The sequence below is a fragment of the Taudactylus pleione genome, unplaced genomic scaffold (assembly GCF_031769625.1).
Source record: "Taudactylus pleione unplaced genomic scaffold, aTauple2 ptg000231l, whole genome shotgun sequence".
Classification (NCBI taxonomy): Eukaryota; Metazoa; Chordata; class Amphibia; order Anura; family Myobatrachidae; genus Taudactylus; species Taudactylus pleione.
In genome coordinates, this window is record NW_028284633.1 from 3,421,783 (window position 1) to 3,447,840 (window position 26,058).

At 44.9% G+C, this 26,058-nt stretch overlaps 1 protein-coding gene across 1 annotated transcript in view; it reads left to right on the plus strand.

Moving 5' to 3' along the window:
- The window catches only part of LOC148516919 (rap1 GTPase-activating protein 1-like), a 286,202-nt gene that overhangs the window by 155,802 nt on the left and 104,342 nt on the right, over positions 1-26,058 (plus strand). The window lies entirely within an intron of this gene.

The following is a 26,058-nucleotide window of genomic DNA, read 5'->3' on the forward strand; positions in this document are numbered from 1 at the left end:
CCACAGTGCACACAAGTCACAAACACAGAAAATATATATTTTTTTGGTTTGGAGTGCCCTTTGGGGGTTACAGAACCCTTTAACGGTCAAGCCAGCCGGCCCTTTACTTATGACACAGGCGCACGCTTGGCACTACTTTGTTGATGCACGTGCGGCTACTGCGCACACAATTCACAAACACAGAAAATAATTTTTTTTTTGGTTTGGACTGGAGTGTACTTTCGGGGGTTACAGCACCCTTTAATGGTCAAGCCAGCCGGCCCTTTACTTATGACACAGGCGCACGCTTGGCACTACTTTGTTGATGCACGTGCGGCTACTGCGCACACAATTCTCAAACACAGAAAATAATTTTTTTTTTGGTTTGGACTGGAGTGTACTTTCGGGGGTTACAGCACCCTTTAACGGTCAAGCCAGCCGGCCCTTTACTTATGACACAGGCGCACGCTTGGCACTACTTTGTTGATGCACGTGCGGCTACTGCGCACACAATTCACAAACACAGAAAATAATTTTTTTTTTGGTTTGGACTGGAGTGTACTTTCGGGGGTTACAGCACCCTTTAACGGTCAAGCCAGCCGGCCCTTTACTTATGACACAGGCGCACGCTTGGCACTACTTTGTTGATGCACGTGCGGCTACTGCGCACACAATTCACAAACACAGAAAATAATTTTTTTTTTGGTTTGGACTGGAGTGTACTTTCGGGGGTTACAGCACCCTTTAACGGTCAAGCCAGCCGGCCCTTTACTTATGACACAGGCGCACGCTTGGCACTACTTTGTTGATGCACGTGCGGCTACTGCGCACACAATTCACAAACACAGAAAATAATTTTTTTTTTGGTTTGGACTGGAGTGTACTTTGGGGGTTACAGCACCCTTTAACGGTCAAGCCAGCCGGCCGTTTACTTATGACACAGGCGCACGCTTGGCACTACTTTGTTGATGCACGTGCGGCTACTGCGCACACAATTCACAAACACAGAAAATATATTATTTTTTTAGCACTTGGGGGGAGCACCCCTGATGGACAGAGCACCCCCTGGACAACACTACAGCACCCCTTTAGGACTGGGACACTGCACAGGACTTTTTAGTGGACACAGCCCCTATGGAGAACTGACTGCACAACACAGTCCAGCCAGCCCCTATGGACTTTGAAGTAGTGGACACAGCCCCTATTAACAACAGCAGCACAGCCCAACATAGCCAGCCCCTATGGACTTTGAAGTAGTGGACAACAGCAGCACTACACTACACTACACTACACAGCCCTAACTCCCACCCTCCCTCTTCACTGTCCACAGCCGAGTGAGAAAATGGCGCCGACGCGGGTACCTTATATAGGATCCAAAACCCGCGAGACTCGGAAGGCGGGATGATGACGTTTTGCCTCGATTTCAGATCCGAGTCAGGCGGGAAAAGTCGAGCCTGATTCGGATTGGACTCGGATCGGGGGGGCTCGGGGGGGTTCGGATTTCAGAAATCCGAACCCGCTCACCCCTAATATATATATCTATCTCATATCTGTCTCATATCTATCTCTCTATCTATCTATCTATCTATCTATCTATCTAAATATCTATCTATCTATCTCATATATATATCTATCTCATATCTGTCTCATATCTATCTATCTCTCTGTCTCATATCTATCTATCTATCTATCTATCTATCTATCTATCTATCTATCTCTCTATCTATCTCATACAGTATCTATCTATCTAATCTATCTATCTCATATCTATCTATCTCATATCTATCTATCTCCTATCTATCTATCTGTCTATCTATCTCGGGATGTAGTTAAGTTTACCAGTGTCCGGAATGCTGGCCACCAGAATCCTTATGCGGAAAGCTCAATTAAGGATTAAAGATAGGCAGCCGGCATCCCGAATGAAGGTGAGCTGGGACATGTCAGCATTAGCCGTGGGGGGAAGGTTAGATTTAGGTACCCCTGGGGGAGATTCGGGTTAGGCTTCCCCCGGGGAGGGTTAGGCTAGTGGAATTGGGGGTAGGGTTAGGCACCACCAGGGGGAGGTTAGGGTAAGGCACCCCCTGGGAGCGTTAGGCTAGGGAAAGGGGGGGATAGGGTTAGGCACCACCAGGGGGAGGTTAGGGCAAGGCACCCCCCCGGGAGGGTTAGGTTTAGGGTGCAGGAAGGGGGAGTTAGGGTTAGACACCACCGGGGGGAGGTTAGGGTAAGGCACCCCCCGGGAGGGTTAGGTTTAGGGTGCAGGAAGGGGGAGGTTAATGTTAGGCACCACCGGGGGGGAAGGTTAGGGTTAGACACCACTAAGGGAGGGTTAGGGGGGGACAGGGAATGGTTTGGCTATTTACCAGCCCCAGTCGGATTGTAGAGCGTTCGGGCTTCCGACGTCAGTATTTCATCCAGCGGCTACTCAGCCGCCGGCATTACATACCGATTCCATCTATCCCACTGGACTGATTTTGATGTGGTTTTCACTCTTCTATACAGCATTGGTCAGGGGCGGATTGGGTCTGAAAACCAGCCCGGGAAGTTTCTTGAAGCAGCCCTAATGGGGGTGGAGTCTTTGAGGGGTGGGGTCTGTTAGGGGGGGGGGCTGGTGACAGGGCAGGATGCTGTCTTCTCAAAATCAGTAGTATTGCCAAAAAAGAAACTGCCATTGTATGATGTATGATATATATATATTCTGCTCCAGCCTGCGGCACTCAGTGGTCTCTTTCAAACAACGACAATTCACATCACCTTATTCTGCAACGTTTCGGGCTTTATTGCATCAGGCTACTTCAATATCCACCAGACGAAGGGCAATAAAGCCCGAAACGTTGCAGAATAAGGTGATGTGAATTGTCATTTTTTGAAAGAGACCACTGAGTGCCGCAGGCTGGAGCAGAATACAAATTATTTATATGCTGGCACCGTGGCGAATTGACAATAAGGGGAAGGAGTGCGCCACACCATAGGACATGTGTGTGTGTGTATATGTACATGTATATGTGTATATATATATATATATATATATATACACACACACTTTTTATATATATTTAATGTATATATTATGTAAATTTACTTTATAGACACATTTACTTTATATAATATATATTAATATATGCAGTGTCATATATATATATATTTATAACAATGACACTGCATATATTAATATATATTATATAAAGTAAACATGTGTCTATAAAGTAAATTTACATAATATATACATTATATGAATATATATATATATATATACACACTTTTTATATATATTTAATGTATATATTATGTAAATTTGCTTTATAGACACATATTTACTTTATATAATATATATTATATATATTAATATATGCAGTGTCATATATATATATATATATATATATATATAATTATAACAATGACACTGCTTATATTAATATATATTATATAAAGTAATTATGTGTCTATAAAGTAAATTTACATAATATATACATTATATGAAAAAATATATATATATATACACACACACACACTTTTTATATATATTTAATATATATATTATGTAAATTTACTTTATAGATACATATTTACTTTATATAATATATGTTAATATATGCAGTGTCATATATATTTATATATATATATGTATATATATATATATTTATAACAATGACACTGCATATATTAATATATATTATATAAAGTAAATATGTGTCTATAAAGTAAATTTACATAATATATACATTATATGAATATATATATATGTATATATATATATATATTTATTTATTCTTGGCTACCTAAGGGATCGGCCCATATATATATAATACTACTTTCTTGTAGCTGCAGCTATGCTTTTATATATTATGTTATATATTGACTGAAATGTTATAACAGACAGGCTGACTTACATTATTGGCTGGATGTGGCAGGATAGCAGGTCAATGCCAGCTCCCGTGCAGGATAGTAGTTCAGCGCTGGCTCCTGTACAGGATAGCGCCGGCTCCTGTGCTGTGTGTGCACAGGGCAAGCGACAGAGAGGTGCCCGGACAGGGGGCGGGACGAGCTGTAGGCAGAGCCATCAGTGGAAAGTGATGGGCTCCGCAAAGGCTAATGGGAAGAGCTGCTGCGGCCAGGCATGCGGCAGCAGCTCCCCCGTCTGCCATTTTTTTTGTTTACATCAGTGAGCTGCCCGATCGGAGCTGAGCTCTGATCGCGGAAGCCCGGCCAGTGCTGGTGGAGCAGAGGTAATGAAGGGTGCCAGCCCCAAAAGGGAACAAAGAGGCCGGCCCAGCGGGAACCGGCCCGGCATCCCAGTGGCCCAATCCGCCCCTGGCATTGGTCAACAAAGGTTTAGGTACTATAAACTAATGAATCTGTGACAAAGGGGATCCGAGAAGTCATAATTTTAGTGAAGCAAGTCAAAGAAAAAAAATCTCGCACCAAGCTGCTGTCTGTATAAGAACTGGCCAGGGTGCCGAAACAGCAAGAGCAGGGGCATATTTATAATGGGTGCAGGGAGTGCAGTGCACAAGGGCCCCATGGTCCAGGGGGGGCCCGAACCACACACCCTGCACCCATAGTATACTTACCTCTCCAGAGTCCAACATCGGCACGGGTGGCCGGCGCTGTAAAAAATTACTGGAAAATGGCTGCTGCGGCCATTTTCCCGTCGTTTGCGCATGCGCAGTACAGGGAAAATGGCCGCCGCTGCCATTTTCCTGGTGACCTGCACATGCGCTATAGACTCTGGGCACATTCTAGTGCCCAGAGTCTATAAGTGCGGTGTTGGCCGCGCACCGTTCAGTTCGCTGCCGGATGCTGGAGGGAGAGGAGGGGGCCGTGATGGAGACTGCGCACAGGCCGCCTGCTCTCTAAAAACGCCCCTGAGTAAGACAGCATCTGAAACTGAGCCAGTAAAATCTAGCAATGTACCCTGCAGCAGCTTAGAGAGAGGAGAGAGTCAGGGACTGAGCAGGATCACATCTGAAGCAGACAGAGGGGCCTATTCATCATACAATAAATGGCCAGGTAACCATATATATTTAGGTTACCGGGCTATTCATCATCAGGGGTCTGATCGAACCCCCTAATATTACGTTTTCGGAGTTTGCTTCCGAGAACAAGTGCCATCTTCAGATGGCGATTGCTCTTGTAGCCCCTCTCCTTCCTATGGGAAGGATCCTAGTGGATCCCTCCGCCGCCTCCTCACTACCTCCATGGTGGCTTTGCGTATACGTGACCTGAGGTCACGCATGTGTAGCCGGGATGATGGGGAGGAAGAAAGTAACGCCACTGCTTCTGTAGCTGCGATACGGGGACAGCTGCTTTTCGGACCAACTGTCCCCTCACCGGAGCAATGATGAACTGTTCCGGTGTCATGTTTCCCCCGCTGCGAGTTGTGTACTGAAGTATCCCTCGCAGTGAGTTCAATACATCATCAATATGCCCCAGAGAGTGAGAGACAGCATCCAACAAACCCATGAAGATGCCCTGATGCAGACACAGCAGTAAGGGGAGACAGCTATCAGGAATTTAATAAAAACAAACAACAATCGGAACACCATCAAATGATTTCCATTTGATGTTGGCAAACATTGGACTGCCACCATCAAATGGTAATAACACTACCATCGAAACAAAAACATCGATAGTTACCATCGGATTCCAATGTCCATCCCTGCGCTGAACTTGCAGACAGAGGGCCTAATTCAGACCCGCTCGCGAGCGCTGAGCGCTCGCAAGCGGGTCGATGTTGGCCAAGTGCGCATGCGCACGATGGAGGAGGCTCCATCGTGCGCATGCGCGAGACCCAAATAACAACGGCCAAGCCGTCATTATGGGTCTCGCACCAAAGGGGGCGTGCTGTCGATGGTGAGTGCGTGCCGGGGGCATGGCTGCCCAGACGGAGGCGTTCCCATGGGAATGCCTACCATCTGGGGCCGGCCCCACTGACATCACTAGTGATGTCAGGTGGAGTGCTTTCAGCTCTGGTAGAGCCAAAAGCACTCCAGGGCTTGTGGCCACGAGACCCTACCGCAAGGGTCTCGTCGCAAGCCCGATGGTCATCATGAACGCTCGCATAAGCTGTGGGTGGTAACCCACAGCTATGCAAGCGGCCAAAAGGCCGCACTATTAAAAAAAAAAACGCCCTGATTCAGAGCGGGCACTCGTTCAGAGCGTCCGACTCTGAATCAGGCCCAGACTCCGGCCACCACTCCTCCACAGTGAAGTGCTCTCTCTTCAGTGTGGTGTTCCCGCTCAGCCACACGCCCTCAGTGTGGCCCTCAGTGTACAGGAGGCACCTCCAATGGAAGTCAGAGCTGTTCTCGGACAGGGGCACCACGGCAAGGAAACTCAACAGGAAGCACAGGAAATACAGGGTACATTGTGCAAAGAGGACATTGCTCATCGCCATGTTCGGCAGCTGGTGAGATGGGTGCGCAAGGAATATGCACAGGTGCCCCAACCCTGGAGACATGCTGCTGGTATTGCTTATGGTAGCTGCAATACAAATCTCTCATCTGTGATCTTACTGCCCTTCCCAGCTCATCCCAGTGGCTGGGCCCCAGCCATCTGCAAGACAACAGCAGTGGGGGTTGTGGTGACACTGGTGAGATGCAGGGGGCAAGAGTGAGAAGCAGGTGGTTGTGGTGAGATGCAGGGGGCTGTGGTAAGAAGCAGTATTGAGAAGTAGGGGCCTGTGGTGACATGTAAGGGTAAGTGCCTTGTGGTGAAATAGGATGCTGTGGCAAAATGCAGGGGACAATTGTGAAAAGCAGGAGTCTGGGGGCAGGGCATCACGCGTGCCGGGGGCAGAGCTACGATCAGTGCCCCGTGACCTTGTAAAAAAACAAACAAAAACATTCAGTTATGCTGTGACATTAATGGAAGGACACCATCTGGTTCTCCTCCATCGATGTAAAAGCATTCACCATTGGCCATAAACCATAGTGAGGGGTGCTGGGAGGTATGTGCAAAAGGACGACCTAGAGACTTCTGGGTCATAAAACCAGAAGTCCCTGTACCGCAAGGGATAGCTCTTATCAAGAGGGAGGTGTTGTGAGGAATCCGATAGGGCTTTCCCACCGAGTCCAAGCTCCAGAATGTATCACATTCCATAGCTTGGTATATACTGTATATAAATGTGGCATAGTTGCCGACATTCAGCTCCCTCCTTCCAGGAGGGAGCTGAATGCCTGCACACAGCGGGGGGCTTGGCTGGGCACTGATGCCTAATGGGGGTGGGGCCAGGGGCATGTCTACACGATTGCATCATCGTGGCCCTGCCCCCTCTTCACAATGCCAAAAATAAAGGCATTCTGAAGCAGGGGGCGGAGCCACGATGACACAATTTAGCGCTAATCGCGTCATGGGGACCCCCACTGCGGGGGGTTTCTACTTGTAGTCGGGGGGTCAGGCGGCAGCCTGGAGGCTTGTCTGCCTTTCTGGGGGGTCGGGAGTTTGCTGAGTTTTCACCGCATTTCAGGCTTTAGTATATCCTGAGGAACACTGAAAATCAGATAACCTCATGTAGGGCTCTATTCTTAAATCATGTGAAAAAGAACATAGCCACATAATTTAACTATCCCAGCTATGCCAGAACTGGTTAACGCGTTATCTTCTCCATTAATGCCCACCTCCTACAACACCGCACTTAGGGCCTGATTCAGAGCTGCTCGTTAGCGCTGTGCACTTGCAAGCGGCCCGATGTTGTACATATGCACATGTGCACGCATCGTTCTGTGCTTGCACGAACTACACAGTGTGTTCGCAGACCTCTTACTCGCCCAACAAAGCCAGCAGAGTGAGTGACAGGAGAGGCCATTTGTGGGTGGTAACGGGCAGGACACTAATAACAGGGGTGTGGAGATGCAAACGCAGGCGTGTCTGAGTGTTTCAACGCCGTTTTAGAGGCGTGCATAATTAACAGGCAACGTCATAGTACACGTCAGTTGCCTTTTTTTTACACTGGTTTCCTCGCAATGCTTGCGGTAGGGAAAATCTACCACAAGCGCTGCATTCGCATCCGATGGTGCTCAATGTACCAATGTTTTAATACACTTCCTGGAGATGATGTGTTGCTGGTGGGTGGCTCTGCAGCTAGAGGAAAAGGTAGAAGAGTGGTTCTCATGGTTGAACCCTGTGGTTTTGACTTGACCATCGCGTCCATCGGACTTGCGACGGAGACCCTGCGGTAGTGATGTCAGTGGGGCCGGCTTCAGACGGTAGGCATTCCCAGGCCTCCATCTGGCCACCACGCCCCCGGAACACCCACCAAAGGGGGCGTGCTGTCAATCAACATCGACAGCACGCCCCCTTTGGTGCGAGACCCGGAGCGATGGAAAGCCCGTCGCTCCCCGGGTCTCGCGCATGCGCACGACGGAGCTCCCTCCGTCATGCGCATGCGCAGTGGGGAACATCGACCCACTTGCGAGCGTACTGCCGCTCGCGAGTGGGTCTGAATGACCCCCTTACTTTATAGGTTAGGTGCATCCCCACATCTTTCCCATGATCTTCCAAGATCCACGGTGTGCGTATAAGGGCAGTTTTATGTCCCTACCTGGGACACATTATTGATGGTTTAATGACCTCATTGTGCCATCCGATAACATAACTTTAAATAATATTTCTTACTGTATGACTGAATAAACTTTAAGACCAGAGTGTGATAATGTATTGTTTGCTATCAAAGGGTGGACTGTCGAAGCCGGATGGTTGGCTGAGACCTAAATTGTAAATCTGACAGAGCGCTCGCTCTGAATCAGGGCCGTCCCTCTTAGTTTTTAGAGCGGCCTCCTTCCGGGACTGAATTAGGCCCAGAGTGTGATAGCGTATTGTTTGCTATCAAAGGGTGGACTGTCGAAGCCGGATGGTTGGCTGAGACCTAAATTGTAAAAATAATATTTGCACGATGCCAGTTTGCGTTGTCTGCACGATGCCATCTGGCGTAGTCAGTATAATATTATTGTGCTACTTTAGCGTTGTGTACATCTGCCGTGTTACTGCACACTGTTAAAGTCTTTACATAATCATGTATACACATTTATTTAAAGATTTTATATATTCAGTGCTGACAGATGAATCTACCTCACAATTTTTGATCCAGACACATCCAAGGGTTCCTTTAATCTGTAATCTGTATTTTACCTAAAATTCACAAAACACTGCATAAGCCTCCAGGTAGGCCTATTATATCTTCTTGTGGTTCATTGTGTCAGTCCATCTCTCAATATATAGATTTTTTTTACAGCCTGTGGTTCAGAATACATGTTACTATTTCAAAGATACAACTGACTTTATTAACAAATTAAAGACTATTCAATCTTTGTCTGAATCCAGTCTGCTCGTCACCCTTGATATCACTAGTCTTTATACGAATATTAGTCATACTGATGGTTTGAAGCTGTACGGAGCCTCCTCTCCTGTAGTCCACACTATAAGGGTCCTAATGTTGAATATTTACTGCTACTAATAGAGATAGTGTTACGTAAAAATTATTTCCTTTTTGAAAAAATTTTTCTTGCAATTAAGGGGTACAGCAATGGGGTCCAATATGGCCCCTGCCTATGCTAACCTTTTCATGTCTATGTACGAAGAACAACATATTATGGGGAATATTAACTTTTGTCGGTTTATACACTTTTATGTACGCTATATAGATGACCTATTTATGGTGTGGACTGGGGGAGTGGATGCACTCACTCAGTTTATTGATGGACTTAACACTTTGAATACCTCTATCAGATTTACCTTGTCCTACAGTGAAACAACTATTAATTATCTGGATGTCTGTATATGCAAACATGGTGCTATGCTAACCACTAAGTTATTCAGAAAATCCACTGATAAGAACAGCTTTCACCCTAAGCCCCTCAAAAAAGGACTTCCTTTATCGCAGTTATTACGGGTTGTGCGTATCACGTCTGACCTGACGGAACTACCAGAGGCACTACAAGACATGGGTAATAAATTTATCAATAGAGGCTATTCTACAAATGAGATTCAGGAGGCGATTACATACTGTCTCAATCTAACTCAGGCACAAGCCCTTGAGAAGCAAGATCGCAATCAAGCGTTAGAACGTATGGTGTTTACTTCTACGTTTTCTGTTGCATCCAGGCATATTCGTGAGGCTGTTAATAGACATTGGCATATCCTTCGGTCTGATGAGAATATTGGACAATTTTGTCAAAAACCACCTCTTTTTTGCTATAAACGGAGTAGCAACATTAAGGATATTGTTGCCAAGTCTGACCTCGGTCCCAATTTAAAGAACAAAAGCACGTGGCTCCAGCCTAAAAATGGGGTCTCCAGGTGTCAGGGTTGCGTTAACTGTCAATTTCTTAACGTTGGACCTTTTTTTGTACACCCTACTACGAAGGTTAAATATGACATCAGATACCATTTGGATTGTGATAGCCACTATGTGATCTACGTTATTATGTGCCCTTGCCACTTGCTCTATGTGGGCAAGACTATTAGACACCTTAAAGAGAGAATTGCTCTCCATCGTTCATCTATTAAAAAAGCTATGTCCCTGGTAGATTCCAATACGCCTCCCATTGCTAGACATTTTGCTCTCTCTAAACATACTATGAGAGAGTTCCGTTTTCTTCCCATTGATCACGTTCCCCCTCTGAGAAGAGGTGGAGACCGTGATACACTACTTCTGCAGCGTGAATGTATGTGGATTGACCGTTTGAATTCTATAGCTCCTAATGGACTTAATGAAGCATTGACACTAAGTTGTTTTTTGTAAGATTAATCTATTTCCACCTATATGGGAATGTATATCTGAATTGGGATTATGTTCTTGCTCTATGTATTATATGCTAAATATCCTCTCTATGTGTGCTATTTGCTTCTATGTGCAATTTTTGTTGTTAATATCTGTATGCACTGACCTCTGACACCCTTGAATATCAATGGAACTATCCTTTTTTTTATGAGCTGACATAGCGGTGGGCTGACTAGCTCTGCTTATTCTGAGGCACCGCCCACGCTGTGTCAATGGTTACCATGGTTACTTACGGTGACTTTACAAGTTGCTGTTTTTGTCACCCTTTTTTGCTGTGAGTATACCTTGTGGATTCATGCCGCTATGTTGTGGCCTTTGTTTTTGACTATCTGGGGCTTTTTGTGCGGGTGGCTAGCTCTGGTTCCTGAGCGCCACTACTGCTTACATTAGCCTGTTACTAGTGGTTGCCTTGACAACCGGTGACGAGTTCCGGTTTTCGGAACAAACACCAACAACGGTTGCCATGACAACTGGTGACGAGTTCCGGTTTTCGGAGCGTCACGCTTCTGGCATTGATGAGGTTACTTCCGGGTCTGACTAGTCCGTTTTCTGTCTTTGATACAGGTGTGTGTTGTTTGGCCAATTAGTATGCAGGTATTTATATGTGTTTGTTGGGGATGTATTTTGCTGCCCATGATGAAGGTGTCTTAGTAAACACCGAAACAGTTGTCGGGCTTACACGCTGTGGTTTGACCTGTGATAAGTATCATATGGATGTCTTGACTGTCACCTAATGTTGTTGCTTTTTTATGCCTTGGTTTCAAGTCACCACTATGCCCTGATCTTTCTTTCACGAATATGCTAAATCTTTTTGAAGGATGCTTATCTTGTTCTATGATGGATTAAATATTACTTTGCTGTAAGGATGTGCCAGCTCTTTTATGCTCTATACATATATATATATATACAGTCAGGTCCATAAATATTGGGACATTGACAGAATTTTCAGATTATGGCCTCTATTCACCACCACAATGGTTTTGAAATGAAACAAACAAGCTGTGCTTTAACTGCAGACTTTCAGATTTAATTTGAGGGTAATTACATCCAAATCGGGTGAACGGTGTAGGAATTACAACAGTTTCAATATGTGCCTCCCACTTTTTAAGGGGCCAAAAGTAATGGGACTATCAACTCAAAAGATATTTCATGAACAGATGTGGGCTATTCCCTCGTTATTTCATTATCAATTAAGCAGGTAAAAGTTTTGTAGTTGATTCTAGGTGTGACATTTGCATTTGGAATCAGTTGCTGTCAACTCTCAATATGAGATCCAAAGAGCTGTCACTATCAGTGAAGCAAGCCATCATTAGGCTGAGAAATCAAAACAAACCCATCAGAGAGTTAGCAAAAACATTAGGTGTGGCCAAATCAACTGTTTGGAACATTCTTAAAAAGAAAGAACGCACCAGAGAGCTCAGCAACACCAAAAGACCCGGAAGACCACGGAAAACAACTGTGGTGGATGACAAAAGAATTATTTCCCTGGTGAAGAAAAACCCCTTCACAACAGTTGGCCAAATCAAGAACACTCTCCAGGAGGTAGATGTATATGTGTCAAAGTCAACAATCAAGAGAAAACTTCACAAGAGTGAATATAGAGGGTTCACCACAAGATGCAAACCATTGGTGAGCCACAAAAACAGGAAGACCAGATTAGAGTTTGCCAAACAACATCTAAAAAAGCCATTACAGTTCTGGAACAACATCCTATGGACAGATGAGACAAAGATCAACTTGTACCAGAGTGATGGGAAGAGAAGAGAAAGAGAGGAACTGCTCATGATCCAAAACATACCACCTCATCAGTGAAGCATGGTGGTGGTAGTGTCATGGCGTGGGCATGTATGGCTGCCAATGGAACTGGTTCCCTTGTATTTATTGATGATGTGACTGCTGACAAAAGCAGCAGAATGAATTCTGAAGTTTTTCGGGCAATATTATATGCTCATATTCAGTCAAATGCTTCAGAACTCATTGTACGACGCTTCACAGTGCAGATGGACAATGACCCGAAGCATACTGCAAAAGCAACCAAAGAGTTTTTTAAGGCTAGAAAGTGGAATGTTATGCAATGGCCAAGTCAATCCCCTGACCTGAATCCGATTGAGCCTGCATTTCACTTGGTGAAGACAAAACTGAAGGGAAAATACCACAAGAACAAGCAGGAACTGAAGATATTTGCAGTAGAGGCCTTGCAGAGCTTCCCCAGGGATGAAACCCAGCGTCTGGTGATGTCTATACGTTCCAGACTTCAGGCTGTATTTGCCTGCAAAGGATTTGCAACAAAGTATTAAAAAGTGAAAGTTAGATTTAGGATTGTTTAGTTTGTCCCATTACTTTTGGCCCCTTAAAAAGTGGTAGGCACATATAGAAACCATTGTAATTCCTACACCGATCACCTGATTTGGATGTAATTACCCTCAAATTAAATCTGAAAGTCTGCAGGTAAATCACATCTTGTTTGTTTCATTTCAAAGCCATTGTGGTGGTGAATAGAGGCCAAAATATGAGAATTCTGTCAATGTCCCAATATTTATGGACCTGACTGTATATATATACACACTTAAACGATTGCATGTGTATCAACAATGCGTGCACATATACACAGTTGTTATTGTAAATAAAAGTAAAAATACACACACAGCGCATGTTTTGCGCTGTACACAACCCCTGCATACAGCGCACCTTTTACGCTGCATGAAGACACACAACGCATACTTACATATAATTATAAAAATCCACGCACTTATAAAAGGTTCCTGCACATTATGGTTTATATTAAAGTTAATAATTATGATGTAAAATATATGTATTTGATATCTAGGGTTTAGTACATGATAAGCAGACCATGTTTGGTACCATTCTAAACCACTGTCTATTTGCAGATCTTCGGTTCCATCGGCAAGGAGATCGCAACATGTGTCTGCAAGTTATGGATTACAGAGAATTAGGTATTAGAAAGTACTTTGTATGTAGTGTCTATTGATTAGTTAAAACACACACACAGAGCCATTGGAGGGCAGAACTACCACTATACACACTGACCTATGAACTGTATCATAACAGAAGAACCAAGAGCAAGAACCAATGGGATTATGCCAATTTATTTCTTTTCTACTGTTCACTCTCTGTAGGGTATATATTCAAGTGCTCTATGTCCAGTAGTCAGTCATCATATTCTTTCTTTTGACGGAGGCTTCACAGTTGACGCCGGGAAATCTGGAACCAGAGCGCTTTCGTATGTATCGACTGCACCTTTGAATGTATAATCTTTTGCGCTAAATTGTATTTAGATCAAGGCGTGTAACTGAATTATTTTTAATGTGAATAATAACTTTTTTGTGCTTTGGAACCACACTCAAAGTCTGGAAAGCAATTATTTCTTGTGCGACTTACAACGCTAAATAGCGACATTTGGGTATAAAGATTATTAGGTATTCATAGGCGCTATATATCTGAGAATGGGCCTATACATCTGAGAATGGCGCTATACATCTGAGAATGGCGCTATACATCTGAGAATGGCGCTGTACATCTGAGAATGGTGCTATACATCTGAGAATGGTGCTATACATCTGAGAATGGTGTTAGACATATGAGAATGGTGCTATACATCTGAGAATGGCGTTAGACATATGAGAATGGTGCTATACATCTGAGAATGGCGCTATACATCTGAGAATGGCTCTATACATCTGAGAATTGCGTTAGACATATGAGAATGGCATTATACATCTGGGAATGGCACTGTACATCTGAGAATGGCACTTTATATCTGAGAATGGCGCTATACATCTGGGAATGGCACTGTACATCTGAGAATGGCACTATACATCTGGGAATGGCATTGTACATCTGAGAATGGTGCTATATATCTGAGAATGGTGCTTTATATCTGAGAATGGCGCTTATATCTGAGAATGGCGCTATACATCTGAGAATGGCGCTATACATCTGAGAATGGCACTATACATCTGAGAATGGCATTATATATCTGGGAATGGCACTGTACATCTGAGAATGGTGCTATATGAGAATGGCACTATATATCTGAGAATGACGCTATACATCTGGGAATGGTGCTATATATCTGAGAATGGCACTATACATCTGGGAATGGCACTGTACATCTGAGAATGGCGCTATACATCTGGGAATGGCACTATACATCTGAGAATGGTGTTATATATCTGAGAATGGCACTGTACATCTGAGAATGGCGCTATATATCTGAGAATGGCACTGTACATCTGAGAATGGCGCTATACATCTGAGAATGGCGCTATACATCTGAGAATGGTGTTATACATCTGAGAATGGTGCTATACATCTGAGAATGGTGTTAGACATATGAGAATGGTGCTATACATCTGAGAATGGCGTTAGACATATGAGAACGGTGCTATACGTCTGAGAATGGCGCTATACATCTGAGAATGGCTCTATACATCTGAGAATTGCGTTAGACATATGAGAATGGCATTATACATCTGGGAATGGCACTTTATATCTGAGAATGGCACTTTATATCTGAGAATGGCGCTTTATATCTGAGAATGGCATTATACATCTGGGAATGGCACTGTACATCTGAGAATGGCACTGTACATCTGAGAATGGCGCTTTATATCTGAGAATGGCATTATACATCTGGGAATGGCACTGTACATCTGAGAATGGTGCTATACATCTGAGAATGGCGTTAGACATATGAGAACGGTGCTATACGTCTGAGAATGGCGCTATACATCTGAGAATGGCGCTATACATCTGAGAATGGCACTATACATCTGAGAATGGCATTATATATCTGGGAATGGCACTGTACATCTGAGAATGGTGCTATATGAGAATGGCACTATATATCTGAGAATGGCGCTATACATCTGGGAATGGCACTGTACATCTGAGAATGGTGCTATATATCTGAGAATGGCACTATACATCTGGGAATGGCACTGTACATCTGAGAATGGCGCTATACATCTGGGAATGGCACTGTACATCTGAGAATGGTGCTATATATCTGAGAATGGCACTGTACATCTGAGAATGGGGCTATATATCTGAGAATGGCACTGTACATCTGAGAATGGCGCTATACATCTGAGAATGGCGCTATACATCTGAGAATGGTGTTATACATCTGAGAATGGTGCTATACATCTGAGAATGGTGTTAGACATATGAGAATTGTGCTATACATCTGAGAATGGCGTTAGACATTTGAGAACGGTGCTATACATCTGAGAATGGCGCTATACATCTGAGAATGGCTCTATACATCTGAGAATTGCGTTAGACATATGAGAATGGCATTATACATCTGGGAATGGCACTTTATATCTGAGAATGGCACTTTATATCTGAGAATGGCGCTTTATATCTGAGAATGGCATTATACATCTGGGAATGGCACTGTACATCTGAGAATGGCATTGTACATCTGAGAATGGCGCTTTATATCTGAGAATGGCATTATACATCTGGGAATGGCACTGTACATCTGAGAATGGTGCTTTATATCTGAGAATGGTGCTATACATCTGAGAATTGATTAGTTAAAACACACACACAGAGCCATTGTAGGGCTGAACTACCACTGTACAAACTGACCTATGAACTGTATCGTAACAGAAGAACCAAGAGCAAGAACCAATGGGATTATGCCAACTCGTTTCTATTGTACTGTTCACTCTCTGTAGGGTATATATTCAAGTGCTCTATGTCCAGTAGTCAGTCATCATATTCTTTCTTTTGACGGAGGCTTCACAGTTGACGCCGGGAAATCTGGAACCAGAGCGCTTTCGTATGTATCGACTGCACCTTTGAATGTATAATCTTTTGCGCTAAATTGTATTTAGATCAAGGCGTGTAACTGAATTATTTTTAATGTGAATAATAACTTTTTTGTGCTTTGGAACCACACTCAAAGTCTGGAAAGCAATTATTTCTTGTGCGACTTACAACGCTAAATAGCGACATTTGGGTATAAAGATTATTAGGTATTCATAGGCGCTATATATCTGAGAATGGGCCTATACATTCTCATGAGCGGTGCCTGATTTCCTCCAAACATAACGCCTGGCATTCACGCCAAAGAGTTCAATCTGTGTTTCACCATGGTCTGGGTGTCCTTCAGGTACATTTTGGCAAACTCCAGGTGGGCTGCCATGTGCTTTTTACTAAGGAGTGGCTTCCGTCTGGCCACTCTACCATACAGGCCTGATTGGTGGATTGCTGCAGAGATGATTGTCCTTCTGGAAGGTTCTCCTCTCTCCACAGAGGAATGCTGTAGCTCTGACAGAGTGACCATTGGATTCTTGGTCACCTTTCTGACTAGGGCCCTTCTCCCCTGATCGCTCAGTTTAGACGGACGGCCAACTCTAGGAAGAGTCCTGGTGGTTCCGAACTTCTTCCATTTACGGATGATGGAGGCCACTGTGCTCATTGGGACCTTCAAAGCAGCAGATATTTTTCTGTACCCTTCCCCAGATTTGTGCCTCGTGACTATCCTGTCTCGGAGGTCTACAGACAATTTCTTGGACTTCATGCTTGGTTTGTGCTCTGACATGCACTGTCAAGTGTGGGACCTTATATAGACAGGTGTATGCCTTTCAAAATCATGTCCAATCAACTGAATTTACCACAGGTGGACTCCAATTAAGCTGTAGGAACATCTCAGGGATGATCAGTGGAAACAGGATGCACCTGAGCATAATTTTGAGTTTCATGGCAAAGGCTGTGAATACTTATATACATGTGATTTCTTAGTGGTTTTTTTAAATAAAATTTGCAAAAATCTCAGAAAAACATTTTACATGTTGTCATTATGGGCCATTGTGTGTAGAATTTTGAGGACAAAAATGAATTTATTCCATTTTGGAATAAGGCTGTAACATAACAAAATGTGGAAAAAGTGAAGCGTTGTGAATACTTTCTGGATGAACTGTATTACTCCATTCAAGGTATAAAATACATTTATTTGTAGAAAAATGTCTTTAAAATATACATAAAACGTAAAACTATATAGAATGCAACAATGTGCCAGGACTGGGGATCTGCACTGAATCGGAGTGCAGTATGTGCACAAAAACGTTACAATAGGTCTTGTTCCTAATGTTAAAAAAAAAAGTGTACATAAAGCACATACCTCTCCGTTCAGTAGCAGTGTAGAATCCCCTCAAAACAGCACTAGTGCCACAGGTTAATAAACAAATGTATTTTATACCTTGAATCTACTACCTTATGAGTACTGGTATGCAACTTTGATCATTGTCATATGAAATATATATATGTGAAGTGACGCATATAATTGAAAGTGTGCGGGAAAAGAAACCATTACAAGATTGAACATAGGCCCTGATTCAGACCCACTTGCGAGCGGCTGTCCGCTCGCAAGTGGGTCGATGTTCTGCACTGAGCATGCGCACGACGGAGGGAGCTCCTTCGTGCGCATGCGCCAGACGCGACGAGCGAAGGAAAGTCCTTCGCTCGTTGTGTCTGATCAAAGGGGGCGTGCTGTCGATGTTGATTGACAGCACGCCCCCTTTGGTGGGCGTGCCGGGGGCGTGCCTCCCTGACGGGGGCGTTCCCACGGGAACGCCTCCCGTCAGAAGCCGGCCCACTGACATCACTAGTGATGTCAGTGGGAGTGATTTTGGCTCTGATAGAGCCAAAATCACTCTGGGGCTTGCGGTTGAAAACCTCAACCGCAGGCTCCGGCTCGCAGTTTCGATGGTCGCGATGGTCAAGACCATCGCGGCCATCAAACTGCACGCTCGTATAGGCTGTGGGTGGTGACCCACAGCTATACGAGCGTCCAGGAGGACGCTCCATTTTTATGGAGGGCGGCCCTCATTCAGAGCGTGCGCTCTGCTCAGAGCGTACGGCTCTGAATGAGGGCCATACACTCCACGTGTGTTAGTGAGGTGTGTGTATATGTGTTTGCTTTAAGATTATAACGTCACTGTGGGGAGGCGGCTATCGCTTTTATAGAGATGTGAGAATTCATGAATGACATTCACCTGATCCCCTAGTAAAGAAATCACTACGAGTTTGAACATACCTGTATATGTGTAAGTTTAGGTGCGACTCCCGGTGGGAATTTTAAATACACCCTGAAAGACAATAAATATATATATACACCATCTAATATACACATTATCTTTTGATGATTATTGAAAATGTCTGATAGAAACTACACATGTTGTATTCTTTATTATTTCTTTGCATACATGGATGAACACAAACACGGCGGACACAAAAGGAAAAGGAAAATACGTTGATATATACGGGCAGATAAGTATTCTAATTCTTTCTGACTCCATGTAGGGTGGAAAACTTTCCATTTCCTGCTTCGTCACTTTTCTCTATTATGGTATTGTAGGCAGCGCCATACCCTCTCTTTCCATATTTTAAATAACAAGTTACTTTTTAGACCAAAAGGGAAAGGTCTTTTTAAGTGGGGGTAGGCAGCAGCCTTTACCTATGCAGCGCCATTTATTCTCTTTAAATAGTATTTGACAAGGCTAGAAACCAGTCCTTTCCTAGACGTCTACCACAAAGAAATCTACCAAGCATAATGTCAGGAGTTGGTTTTCTTGTGGACCCGGGGTGGATACAGAAGGGGACACAGAATCAGAACTGTAGAAAAACTTGGGTTGTTTAATGATTGGAATGGTAGACATGAAAGAACCAAGTCCAGGGCAAAAGTGGAGATGGGTCAAAGTCAAATAATAAGTCCAGCAGCAAATAATAAAATCCGGAATGAATGTAACAAGAGTGGAACAATAATGTTTAGGTATGTCCAGAGGGAAACAAACTGTAGACAGGGGTCGATGCAGTAAGAAGGTGGTTTGGCTGGTGAGTGGGATCACAACAGTAGCAGGAGGAGGAGTTGCTGGTAGGTGCTGGGAATCCTGTGGCTACCTGAAACCGGTAGGGAGCTAGGCAGAACCAAAGTCAGCTGTATAGAGGAGCTCAGATAAGTGTGACCAGACTCGGCTGATACACGTTACACTAGCAAAGTAAGGAAGCTGTGAACTCCCTTAAATCCCCAACAGCAGAGTGTGATTGGCCGGACAGAACAGCTGACCTTTAGGGGATTGGTTCCTTAGGTCACATGGCCCAATGCAAGATGGTGGCGCCCGTAGAACTGCAGCTTGGGAATGTTGTGCAACACTCCCATGCTGGCACAGCTTACAAACAAGGAACCACCAGATGCACCCTGTGCCAGTCTCCATACTCCAGCATCACCACCGGAAGGCCCACGCCAGAGCACCCTAATGGGCAAAGACCGTGGACTTACCGGTAAGGAACCCCTGGTTGTGACACCTAATAAACAAGCCTGGAGTGTGAGATATTCAGCTGCCAAGCCTGATGACAAGCCCTCAGCTGGAGGGGGTGGGCCTCGCCCTGGGGGATCCCAGGGTGGGAGGCCAACCTCTTCAGTTCACCCAGTGCTGTTGTCAAACTACCACAGACACCTGGGTGAGAGAAGTGGTCACTCGAGGGTACGCCCTCTCTTTTCACAGATGGCCTCCCCATCAGTTCTTCTGCACAGGTATCCTGTCCAACAAGGACAAGGCTTTGGCCATTCACAGGGCAGTACAATCCATGCTCCTGGCAGAAGTTATTGTACCGGTCCTGTTATCCCAGAAGGGAATGGGTTATTACTCCAGCCTTTTTCTGGTTCAGAAACTGAATGAATCCCACCAACCTATCCTCAATCTCAAGTCCCTGAACAAGTTCCTCAGGGTACCTCGGTTCAGGATGGAAACTCTTCGTTCCATTATACTAGCTATGGAACCTGGGGATTTTATGGTGTCTCTGGTTATTCAGGATGCATACCTGCATATTCCAATAGCTTCAGCTCACCAGCGGTTTCTCAGGTTTACTGTGTCTCAACAGCATTTCCAGTTTCAGGCCCTGCTGTTTGGCCTTTCTACTGCACATTGAGTGTTTACAAAAGTTATGGCGGTAATGGCAGCCCATCTGCAGCTGCAGGGGGTCCGCCTGTTACCATAACTGGATGACCTTTTACTGTTGGCAGGGTCTCCAGAGGTACTTCACCGCCACCCACAGATGCACGGGTGGTTGATCATTTGGAAGAAGTTCTCCCTGGTCCCATCTCAGAGGATGCTCCATATGGGAGCTCTGTTGGATTCCCAAGAGCAGAGGATTTTTCTGATGCCAGAGAAAATCTCCACTTTGCAAACGCGAGTACGCAGATACCTCCACAGTCGCCGAGTGTCCATACACTCAGCCATGCAGTTACTGGGATCCATGGTGTCGACATTCGACATGGTGGAGTATACCCAGTTTCATTCCTTGCCTCTGCAGAAATTGATCTTCTCCCGGTGGGATGGATTACCACATCGGATAAGGACACAGACGATGGTACACTCTGTGGGGGCTCTTTCTTTTTGCTCCCCATTTCTGTTTTTTCACCAGGACAGGGCGGTGCTTAGGACTCGCCCTGGTTTCCTTCCAAAGGTGGTCTCTAGTTTCCACATTTATGAGGAAATTATTGTGCCGGCCTTTAATTCCCCAGACCTCTCGGCAGGTGAGGCCTCATTATATGTGGTACGTGCCCTCAGGATTTATGTGAACCATACCAGTTCCCTTCGGAAGTCAGACTCCTTGTTTGTCCTCAACGGCTTTCACAAGAAGGGATAGCCAGCCAATAAGCAAACTTTGGCTAGATGGTTTCGCATGGCGATCTCTGAGGCTTACTCTCATGAGGGCCTTCCAGTACCGCCCTCTGTTACTGCTCATTCTACTCGGTCTGTGGGTCCTTCGTGGGCAGCTCGCTGTGGCACCTCGACAGCTCAGCTGTGTAAGGCGGCCACGTGGTCTTCTGTCCAGTCCTTCCTAAGGTATTATGCATTCAATACCTTTGCCTCTCAGGATGTTTCCTTTGGGCGGCGTATTGTCCTCTCTGCTCAGGAGCGTCCCCACCTTTGAGGGTACTGCTTTGGGACATCCCCAAGGTCACCCTGTGGACCCCCTATGGACCCTGAAGTACAAAATAAGTAGAAAATAAGAGATATGGTAAGAACTTACCTTTGTTGTCTCTTTTTCTACAAAGTCCATAGGGTCCACCCTGACACCCTGTGCTTCAGTTGGGCTTCGCTCTGGTCACCGGTTTCCTGTCTCCTTCTATGTGACAATGTGATTCTAGTGTGTTGCAGACTTTCTTCTCACTCTTTTATACTCCTCCGACCTTTAGCTTGCTACGAAACTGAGGTGCCTCTGGCCCGGGGGCTGGGTATAGAGGGAGACCCAAGTGCATCCTGGGAAGGAAAAATGTACTGTGTAAGGTGTCCGGATGACTTGGCATCATCTATACCCCAAGGTCACCCTGTGGACCGTATGACTTCATAGAAAAAGATATATATATATATATATATATATGTGTGTGTTTGCCCATCTTAAATTCATATTGCCCCCCCTTCCCAAATGCTACTCCGTGGGAACTTCACCTGGGAGATGGATGAGTTTGTCGGGGAGAGAGCAATATGAATTCAATTCAGCTTCATTGCTGCTAATAACTTTTTATTTGGGGACACAAAAGGAGAGAAGTCCTAATCGCCACTTAAATATAGGAGCGGATACATATAGTCCTATACCCTTTTTTTATTCCTATATCCATTTTATATTTATTTATGTGTTTTCTTTTTTGTGATGTGTATTCTTTATGTCAGAATAGTGTTCTACACGACTTGATTGATGAATACTCATTTTAAATTATGTATTAATTATTTGTCTATTGAATTTAAAACCATCCATCATCCTTTTTTGATAATTTAGCGTTTTTTTAGTTTCAATATGAATTCAAAGCTGACAAGTTCTAGGAAGGGAGATATATTCTATCTACTATATAAAAGCGAAAATTTGTCCTTCTGTCTCTCTATACAAATCCACAGTTTACAAGCCAAGATCATGTATTAAAACACGGCAAGGCAACTAAAAAAATTGGAAATAGGAATTAATTTCTGTTAAAATTTTAATTAATTAAAAAACACAATATTTGCTGTATGCTCATTGTGGGGCCTCACGGCATATGGGTAGGATCTCGGAGCGAGAGTTTTGTGTTGTCATGTTTTGTCATGTAATTAATGTTTATTATCAAAGAGTGCTTTATCAGGCATTCCCAACATTCTCAGCTCTCTGACTATACCAAATTACGCAACAACATTGACTTCTTTCTTCGAACTGTGTCAAAATGATGACTTTGCAAGGATCCTGCTGTACTGTGAGCTGCCAAAATATTACACATGGAATGCTTCTCGAAAAGTTTTTATGCACAGAAAAAAGGGAGTCGCTGTAGATGGTCATCCTGGTATCACAGCAACAGAAGCTCTTGGCCATGTTTACACTGTACATCCGGGCCGGCTGGCCTGTTACGCCAGGTACGCGTGATGTTATCGCGGTCGTGCCTGGCATTCTGGGAGGCAGGGGAGAAAACTAAAGACAAGGAGCAGCCTGCAAGACCAAGACACGGAGGAGCAGCCTTTGCCTGGAGGGAGGACGGACGGAGGAGTGGATGGCAGAAGCCGGAGCAGGGATTCAGGTAAGTGGTTTTTTTTTACTTTTATTACGTGTGTGTCTATGGGAGGGTCACTACAAGGGGGGACTACTACTAGGGGCTACTACAAGGGGGGACTACTACAAGAGGGGGACTACTACTAGGGGCACTACAAGGGTGGACTACTACTAGGGGCACTACAAGAGGGGATTACTACAAGGGGGGACTACTACTAGGGGCACTACAAGGGGGACTACTACTAGGTGCACTACAGGGGGGGACTACTACTAGGGGCTACTACAAGGGGGGACTACTACTAGAGGCTACTACAAGGGGAGACTACTACAAGAGGGGGACCACTACTAGGGGCACTACAAGGGGGGACTACTACTAGGACACTACAAGAGGGGACTACTACAAGGGGGGACTACTACAAGAGGCACTACAAGGGGGGACTACTACTAGGGGCACTACAAGGGTGGACTACTACTAGGGGCTACTACAAGGGGGGACTACTACAAGGGGGGCACTACTACTAAGGGCACTACAAGGGGGGACTACTACAAAGGGGGGACTACTACTAAGGGCACTACAAGGGGACTACTACTAGGGGCACTACAAGGGGGGAACTACTACTAGGGGCACTACAAGGGGGGGACTACATTAAGGTTCATATGGAATGCATATGGAATGGAAAGGACTGTTCCCAGAGTGACGAGAAAAGGGTGTGTGTCATGGTTATGGCTTTTTCCATGAGACCACAGCCCCTTAATTTGTTTGGGCACGAGTAACAATATGCCTGGGGAGGCCAAAAAATATACTCGCTTACCAAAAAATTTGGGCTAGGGCCAGCCCTATGTCCATCCTACAAATTTTGAATGCTTCTATCTCCGAAGTTTGCTTTACACCGTTACAGGTCCTACTTCCTTCAAAGACCTTAGGACTGTTGATGGGGAAGTTTGTCACACTTTTCGTGAGGCCTGCCTAAGGAGAGGTTTGTTGGAGGAAGATGTGTAAACAAACAGCTCCAGCTAATATATATATATATATACAACCCTGAGTGAATGGTCCGGCACTCAAATGAACAAAGAAGCAAATTGCCTGGTGCACAACCCGAGAAATAATGCATATGGGGTGTGTTGGAAGGCACTCTGCAAGACTAAACAACAATATTGTTGTGTAGTCCTGCAGAGTGCCTTCCAACACACCCCATATATATATATATATATATATATATATATATATAGTGTGATAGAAGCACTGGAGAAGTGTGGAATGGCTTTTATATCTCCCAGATTCCTGTCCTACGTGTTTTAAAACCCCCAGGAGAAGCAAACTAGAAATGTCTGCTTTTGTGAAAAGCCAGAATGGGTCCTGGGGGTGTGGATGTGAGGAGAGGGAGGGCTCCTTGCATAGGCCACTCCGGGTGTTGGGCCTTTCAGCCTGGTAGCAGATCATTAGGGCTTGCAACTGGAAATGGCTGTGATAAGCTGGGTTTACTTGTGGCTGAGTGTCTCATACCTGGGAGAGCTGGCCCGCAGGTTAGCTTGCTCTGAGACACTGTTTGCTACAAACCGGATGGTACTGTGGACGTGAACTTATTTTTTAGTGTTCGGTTAGTGAGGGAATTTGCTGTCTAGTTAGAGCCCAGATGGGCTAGGATTTATTTTATGTTTGTTTATTTGATTATTGATATTGCACAATAAAAACTGGCGCTGACCAGCTCACACGAAAATCCACGACTGGAGTGCTGTTTCCTGGCTGCTGTGTGTAAGGAGGTGTCCATCTACTCCCAGGAGAGGGACCCCTACCCCGACCTTATCACAATATATATACAGGATATAAATATATATATATATATATATATATATATATATATAATATATATATATATATACTGTGAGGAGATGCAGAGACTGTGGGGAAAGGTTTGGAGAAGATGAAAGTAGTCCTGTCAATATCGACATGGTTGCTGAATAGACCCCATAAGACACATATATTCTTTGTGTACACCGGGCCTGATTCATTACGGATTGCAACAGCGTACACAGGACCTCATTCAGAGGCGCACGCAAAAAGCGAGCACTCGCTCTGAATGAGGGCGGCTACTTTTTAAAGAAAAAACGGCCTCCTGGCCGCTCGCTAAGCTATGGGTGACCACCCACAGCTTTTGCGAGCGGCCAGGTGATGGTCGCGACCATCGCAACCATTGGGCTTGCGACGAGATCCTTGTGGTAAGGTCTCATCTGCCTCAAGCCCCAGTGAGCTTCCTGCTCTAATAGAGCAGGAAGCTCACTACTTACATAATGAGTGATGTCAGTAGGGCTGACCACAAACGGCAGGTGTTCCTTCAGGAATGCCTCCATTTGTCCAGCCACCCCCCCACCCCGCCTACAAAACGGGGCAAGCCGTCGATCAACATTGACAGCCGCCCTGTTTGCAGCGAGCCCCAGAGCGAGTGAATTTCTCACTTGCTACGGGGCTTGCGCACGCACGGCATGTGCGCAGTGCCCCACCATCGACCCGCTTGCGAGCGCGTCTGAAGGAGGTCCACAGATCGGCCGATGGTGCGTACAGCGCATGCGTATGAATCTCAGTGCGCGGGCGTGAGTTAGCATTGTGATTGCTCTGCAATCACGCACGCAGAAAGAAAGCATTGGGGGCGTCAGCTGCAGCTCCCACTGCACATGATGGATGCGGGACAGGTCATAGCACATTATTATATAGATGCCGTTATAACCAAGGAATCATTATAATATATATG